The sequence below is a fragment of the Geospiza fortis genome, unplaced genomic scaffold, assembly GCF_000277835.1.
Source record: "Geospiza fortis unplaced genomic scaffold, GeoFor_1.0 scaffold176, whole genome shotgun sequence".
Classification (NCBI taxonomy): Eukaryota; Metazoa; Chordata; class Aves; order Passeriformes; family Thraupidae; genus Geospiza; species Geospiza fortis.
The window spans coordinates 347,099-355,022 of record NW_005054514.1 but is presented as its reverse complement, the minus strand read 5'-3'; positions in this window follow the sequence as shown (position 1 = coordinate 355,022).

Sequence of the window (7,924 nt, the reverse complement as noted above, 5' to 3'; positions counted from 1 at the left end):
TGTAAGTGAGAGCATTGGGGTTCAGACCCTTGTTGCTGCTCAGGAGGCACAAATTCCAGCGGGTGTTTCCTGCAGGATCGTCTCTGGGCTGTGTGGGGTGATCCACAGGCTCCCCTGGGCTCTCACTTCACTGCCAGGTGGCCCTTCCTGAACCACATCATGGCCAGGGACTGCAAACTCCCTTTTCCTGCTGGGAATTTGGGAGTTATACCATAAAACATAAGGAAATTACTTTTCTTTTAGCACTGGAGAGGGAGAAACCCCTCATGGTCTGGCACTGGCACAGAGATGGGTGTCACCATGGATTGGCAGGCGACAAATTTGGCCAGAGCTTGGCCAACCTGAGCCCAGGAAGAACAGGAACCACCAAAGAGCAGTTTGCCAAGAGCTGACTGTAATTTAAGGGCCAGAAAACCTCACTGAAGCTCTCTCTGGAGAGCCTCCGCTTTGGAATTGTTATTTCACCCTCTGTGAGCAAACCCATTGAGGAAAAAGGTTCATTTTCAGCTGGAGCTGCCCCCGACTGCTGGGAACATTCAGCTCCAAGGGGTTGATTTATGGCCCTTTTTGAAGCTTGTAAAATCATTTGTTTCTATTAATACCCCTCACTGCCTCACTGCCACTTCAGCAGGGACAAATCTGCAGTCACAGATGGAGGAAGATGAGGAATTAGGATAACCTGAGGAGCCTGGCTTCACCCTCTCAAACCCAGCTGCAATGAGAGCCCAGGGATTTCTGTGAGGTGAATTTATCCCTGGACATTTGGGGCCAGAGGAAAATCATCCCTGGTGAGGGGGGTGAGACTCAGAACCTTTTTCTGGGGGTGACCAAGGACAAGTGAACAGGGATGAAAAGCAGGGGAGAGGGGAGAGGTGGGGGCTGTGTGTGCAGAGCACTTTGGCTGCTTGGAAAAAAAAACCCCAAATTCTGCCCCAAGTGGGATTTAATGTGCTTTGGGTCAGTGTAAAACCAGATCAGCCCCCTCATGATCATAACGTGGGGTTTGCCAGAAAGCCTCGAGTGTTCTTGCACTTAATTTGTTATTCCAGGTGACTTTCAGCAGAATTTCAGTGTCTTTAAACACTCAGGTCCTTCCTAATCCTGTGGAGAAGCCTCAGATATCCCAGAATGAATGAGCTCCATGCAGCTCTATTCCCCGCCAGGAAAATGCACCTCTGCAAACATTTCATTTCAGAGCTGTGGAAATGCAAATCAGCCAAAAAACCCCATTTTCCCCCTGCTCTGTCTGCCCTGCTCTCTATGCAGAGAGCCAAAACTGCAACAAAAACCCTTCATTTTGCTATCAAATTGATCTGCCAAGCCTGCAGCTCTGGGTGGATTTGTTTATCAGTTCCAAGTTTGAATCCAGGAGGAAGCAGCACAACAAAGGGAGATGTGACACCCTTCAGCTGGAATGAAAGGAGGCTGAGCCCAATTGCTGTGCCCAGATTGAATTCATTTGGATTTCTGAACCAATCTAAAAGGAATAAAGCAGAGAGGCAGTTGGGGCCTCCCCTGTTTGTTTGTTTATTTGTGTGAATGTCACTTTAGTGTGGCTTTTTTTCATCTCCTCTCTTGTCTGGGCTGGTTTAACACCCAAAGTGTTCTGAGGGAGCCGTGAAAGCTTAAAAAAAAAAAGGTGATTAGAGATGGGGAAGAGAACAAAGGAGGCTCAGAGCATCCATGGACTCCTGACCTTGGGAAAAAAAAGCTGCTCTGGGATTAAAATGTAACTTTTGACTCCAAGATATCTGAAGGACGTTGGTATTTTACAGCAATTCAAAGGCGTCCACATAAAGAGCTTGATTTGCCTTGGGGTTTATTTTTCAAAATCTCTTCACTGCAATCCCATCTCCAACCAAACCTCTCGATTTTTGGCTCTAACCCAGTGCCAGGACAGGTAATTCTGACCCATCCAACCTTCCCACCTGCATTTTTCCCTGCCCCTCCTTGCTCCAGGGTGTTTAATCCCTCTGCAGGGGTGGGAGCTCATTTATTTCAGTGATCCCGGGAGCTCTGGGGTTTTGGGGATGCTGCACCACCACTGAGTGTGGCTGGGCTGCTCCAAGGTGATTTCCACTGTTCATTGTCTGGAAGCAGCTACAGCACCTTCAGTCAGCCTGGATTTTGGGCAGTGCTGTGCAATTTTGGGTGCAGGGCAGCATCCCTGAGGGCCTGGGGTGTTTTGAGTGGATAATTTTTATAATGTAAATTTTGGAGTCTGGATAAAAGGCTAACCCTGAGCTCCAGCTTGGAGACTCCAGAACCTCGTGGGCTGTCACACAGGGGGAGCCTTGGGGACAAGGGCAGCCCCTGCTCCAGCAGGGCCCAGGGGTGGCTGAGGGTCACCCCTGGATTCTGGGGCAGGAGAATGGAGGAGAAGGGATTCATGGAGCCATCACCTCCAGGAACAGCTCACCCTGCCCAACGCTGCCTTCTTCAACCCAAAATTCTCCATTCCCAGAGATTCCTCTGGCTTACATGGCTGCTCCTCTCCACGTTGCCCCTAAAATCCTCCAGCACAAGGGATGTTGGGATCACTATGAACAGCCACATTGATTCTGATTTCAGCCCTGCCTCTCAGCTTGCAGCCTGGGTTTGAGGGCTGGAGCTGTTCTGAGAGATGGGAGGGGTTCCCAAGGGTTAATTAAAGTTTTCTTCACAGGTCACTGAGGACACACTCGCTGCCTGCTTTAACTCGGCTTTTTCTCTCTTTACCAAGACAGAAATCAAACATTAATAAATTAAAAGAGGGTGGAAGAGAGATGCAATAATCAATCAAAGACTTTCCCAGACTGGAGTGAGTGACTCCAAGGGAAGCTGAGAAAACAAAAGCAACTTCTTTCCTGGATGAAAGGTGAAGGAAAAAGACCCTTTTTTGTCAGATTTTTAATGAGCTTTTGGCAGAGAGCTGTTGATTTTCATGTGTGCACAGAGCAGAGAAGGGGCCTGGCTTTAACTCAAGCTTCAGTGAGTGGCAGGTAATTAATTAAACAAGGGCTGTACAAGTGTAAAGTCACTGGATTTGAGCCTGAATCCAAACTTACCCAAAGCTTGGCCTTGCTCCTGCCCTGACAGAGCAGCCACAGAGCTGAGCCCTGTGTGCAGAGTGCTCTCAGCCCCTCCTGCTCACCTGGAGGTTGAATAAAATTGCTTTGATGTACACAAATGCTTTCTTTTCACCTGCTCTGAATCATCCCACAGTGACTTGTGGGAGCAATTGGCAGTTCCCGGCTCAATATCCTGGAGAGAGATGAAAAGGCAGCAGTGGGAGATAAGGAGAGGACTCATAGCGTGATCTAAAGCTGGGCCTGCCTGGAATGAGCTCTTATCCAAGAATAAATGATCCCTAAACTGATGCTTGGCACACACAGGCAACCTGTCTGCCCAGGTGTGGTATTTTTGGGGTCCCCCACTGGAGGAGGAAGGAATGAATCTGACTCCATGTTCTCAAAAGGGTAATATATTATATTATATTATATTATATTATATTATATTATATTATATTATATTATATTATATTATATTATATTATATTATATTATATCCAACCACATTCCAAAGCAGCAAAACACAGGAGAAGCAAATGAGATAATATTGTTTTCTGTTTTCTCTGAGGCTTCTCAGCTTCCCAGGAGAGAAATCCTGGGCAAAGAGGATTTTTCAGAAAATATGATGGCAACACCCAGGAACTTATTTTAATTCTTAAATTTCAATAATCTCCTGGAGCTTTTTCATATTCCAAGTCCTCCTTTGGAGGGGTGAAAGGTGTTTTTGGTTTTGGACTCCAAGAGTTTCTACCTTTACTGTCGTAGTTTGAAAGCTGTAGCTGGGGGTGTTTGTTCTAGTTTCTGTCCGTCAGAGCTGGGGCAGTGCTCTTCTGTTCATTGGGCCGGATTTCTTTATCTCTTCCAGACCTAATCCTCCCTCCTGGAGATCTCTGCTGTTAATGGACCATTAATTATTAATTATCTGCTGTCCATGGCCACTGAGTGTCCCTGCCTGGCTGATCCAATTCCAGCATCCCATGGGGAGATGCTGCGCCCAGGGGAGGAGCCAAGCATTCCTACCTGGATCCAATCTGAGCTTTGGGACACCCCAGCAGCCTTTGCCCGCTGCATTGCCAGAGGAGCAGCTTTCTGCTGCCCTGCATTGCCAGAGGGAGCCCAGGCCCATCTGCAGCAGCCCTGGAGCTGCAGAGGAAACCTCCCCCCTTGTGCAGGATCCCTGCTGCAGCAGCAGCACAGCTGGCACTGCAGGAGGGCTGAGCCCCCATGGGATGGGGCTGTGCCACCCCTGGCACACAGGGGGGCAGGGACTGCTCTCCCTCTGGCAGTGATTTGTACTCTTTTTTTTTTTTTTGTACTATTGCATTTGTATTTTTAATTTTCCTAGTAAAGAACTGTTATTCCTATTCCCATATCTTTGCCTGAGAGCCCCTTAATTTCAATTATAATAATTCAGAGGGAGGGGGTTTGCATTTTCTATTTCAGGGGAGGCTCCTGCCTTCCTTAGCAGACACCCTTCTTGTCAAATCCAGACATTTACAGACTTTCAGCTCTCTGGATCAGAGCTAGAACCCCCAGGTGATCCCAGCGTCTGGATGGGGCTCTTTGCCAGGGGGATTTCACCTCCCAGCCCTTCCCTTCTCCCTGTGCCAGCAGGGAGCTCACCAGGAGGGGCTGCAAGTGCTGCCCCTCCGCAGCAGCTTCGCTGCTGGCACTGCCAGCTGGGCCTTCCTGCTCTGAGGCAGATGATCAAAAGCTTCTTTTCAGCAAAGATTTGTAGCTGGGGAGAAAAAAAATTAACAAATTCAGGTTTGAGACAGGCTGATAAATGAAGGTTTTTATTTGTGGCTCATCCATCGGTTTGTTTTCCTGATCACACTGATGTGCAGGATGGATTAGGTGTTTTTTCTCTCTTGATTTGACTCCTTATACACAAAATATCAATGTGGGGAGGCTGCTCTTGAGGCTCAAATGAGCCTAAAAAATGTAAATTAATAAATTATCCATGTTTGGGCGCCTTCATGGGTGTGTAAGGAACTCACCTGAAGTCAGGGGTGGGCATTTTGGATGTTTGAAGAGCTTGGGGTACATTTGGGAACTTGGCTTGGGCCACAAACTGTCCAAAATCTAAACTCTGATAATATTTTTCTCATATTGGATTTGACAGCTTTCATTAGCCAATAAAATCCATATAATCCCTAAAACAGACACTGCTCCGAACAGTGGGTGGAACTGCAGCCTTGATGGGAGTTTTTTCCCCTCAGGACAGTGCGTGTCATGTTTGGCACCTGTGGTAGCACTCGAGCACTCAGATAACAAAACCAAGCCCTCAAGCAGAATATTTCTGCTCAGTGACTTCCCTCAGCTGCCTCACAGCTCATGTCTTTATTTGCCATGGCCTTCAGGAAGGATTTCTTTAATTCAGTTCTAAATCTTGCAGTGTAAAATTGATTTTTCTGCCTGTTTCTGCTGCTTCTCAGCAAACAAATGCTCCTTCCCCCAGGAAAGGGCTTTATACTCTGAGGTTAATGATATGTGGAGTTACAGAAAGTCTCCAGTCAGCACCCTAAGGATGAGGCTGCAGACAGAGCCGGCTCCTAAGTAAGGAATTAATTAATTAGATTGAGGCAGGCAGGAAATGTCGTGTTGTGATGTTTATCTCAAGCAGTGCCCTGTATCTGGCTGCTGATAAGGGATGTGGTTATCTCCTGTCCTCCACAGCAAACTGAGGTCACTGCGTGGCTAAGCCATTATTGGGACATTTTTCAAAGGTGATTTGTGCACCTGCAGCTCTTTTCTGTGTTAAACAGGGAGCACTCCCTGTCCTGAGTGTTCTCAGGGGCTGGGATTTCCTCAGGAATAGCTCTGGGGGATCACAGCCCTTGATCCCTCCTGGGAAAAGCTGCTGCCACTGAAGCCAGGACAAGGAACAGGCACAGCCCACCCCAGCAGGTGCAATTTTTGAGTGCATTTCTGGATTTCATCCCAATAATTGCAATATTTGAGTGCATTTCTGTATTTCACCCCAGTAACTGCACTATTTGAGTGCATTTCCATATTTCATCCCAATTATTGCAATATTTGTATGCATTTCTGTATTTCACCCCTGTAGCTGCAATAATTGAGTGCATGTCTGTATTTCACCCCAATAACTGCAATATTTGAGTGAATTTCTGTATTTCACACCCCACCCAGTAACTGCAATATTTGTGTGCATTTCCATATTTTACAGCCCACCCAGTAATTGCAATATTTGAATGTATTCCTGTATTTCACCCCAGTAACTGCAATATTTGAGTGCATTCCTGAATTTCACCCCAGCAGGTGCAATATTTGAGTGCATTTCTGTATTTTATCCCAATAATTGCAATATTTGAGTGCATTTCTGTATTTCACCCCAGTAATTGCACTATTTGAGTGCATTTCCGTATTTCATCCCAGTAACTGCAATATTTGAGTGAATTTCTGTATTTCACCCCAATAACTGCAATATTTGAGTGAATTTCTGTATTTCACACCCCACCTAGTAACTGCAATATTTGAGCGTATTTCCGTATTTTACAGCCCACCCAGTAATTGCAATATTTGAGTGTATTTCTGTATTTCACAGCCCATTCCAATAACTGCAATATTTGAGTGCATTTCTGTATTTCACAGCCCACCACAGTAATTGCAATATTTGAATGTATTCCTGTATTTCACCCCAGTAACTGCAATATTTGAGTGCATTCCTGAATTTCACCCCAGTAACTGCAATATTTGAATGCATTTCTGTATTTTATCCCAATAATTGCAATATTTGAGTGCATTTCTGTATTTCACAGCCCACCACAGTAATTGCAATATTTGAGTGTATTCCTGAATTTCACCCCAGTAGCTGCAATATTTGCATGCATTTCTGTATTTCACCCCAGAAATTGCAATATCTGAGTGCATTTCTAATCCCCAAGTGCAGTTAAACCTGAAGCTAAAATCTGCACCGAGGTAAAACCAAAGTTCTCCACGTCCCAGGCTGTGTAACACTGCATGCTCCCCACTTCCCTGCACATTTCCAACCTCAGATCTCCAGGGAAAACGTTCCCCCTGTCCATCAAACCCTCTCCAGGCTGGCCAGCAGCCCCTGCACGCTCGGGCCTGGCGTGGGCCGGGCTGTTGATGTGGAAATGGGGATTTGATGGAACCATCCCTGCTGCCAGGACACAATCTGGGCTTGGTTGGCTCCTGCCCGGATCAGCTCTTCCCTCCTGCAGGAGCTGCGTGTGCGAGCAGCAGGGACACACTGCAGCAGGAAAATCCATCCCGAGAGGGAAACATGTTAGAATTGTGATAGATGAGTAATGCCAGGGTTGGCTCTCACAATTAAAAGTATAATAATTATTATACTTTATTATTACACTTTATCTATATAAGTAAATATTATATGTTGTATTCACATTCCCTGAACAGAGAGAGACATCATTCTCTCTCTCTCAGGGTTTTTTCCTAGAGAAACCCAGAGAGAAGAAGAGAAAAACAATTCTTATCTCTCCTTGCTGCTGCTGCTGTTTTTGCACATGTGGGAAGATTTTTTACCTGAAGTGATTTGTCAGTTGGGTTCTGCTGAGGATTGTTTTTTTTCCTTGGCCAATCACTCAAAGCTGTGTCCTGGCTGTCGGGAGACAGTCACCAGTTTTCTTTAGGATGCATATTTGTGTAGTGTAGTATAGCACCAATATAATATAATATGATATGATATGATATGATATGATATGATATGATATGATATGATATGATATGATATGATATGATATAATATGATATGATATGATATGATATGATATGATATGATATAATATAATATAATATAATATAATATAATATAATATAATATAATATAATATAATATAATATAATATAATATAATATAATATAATATA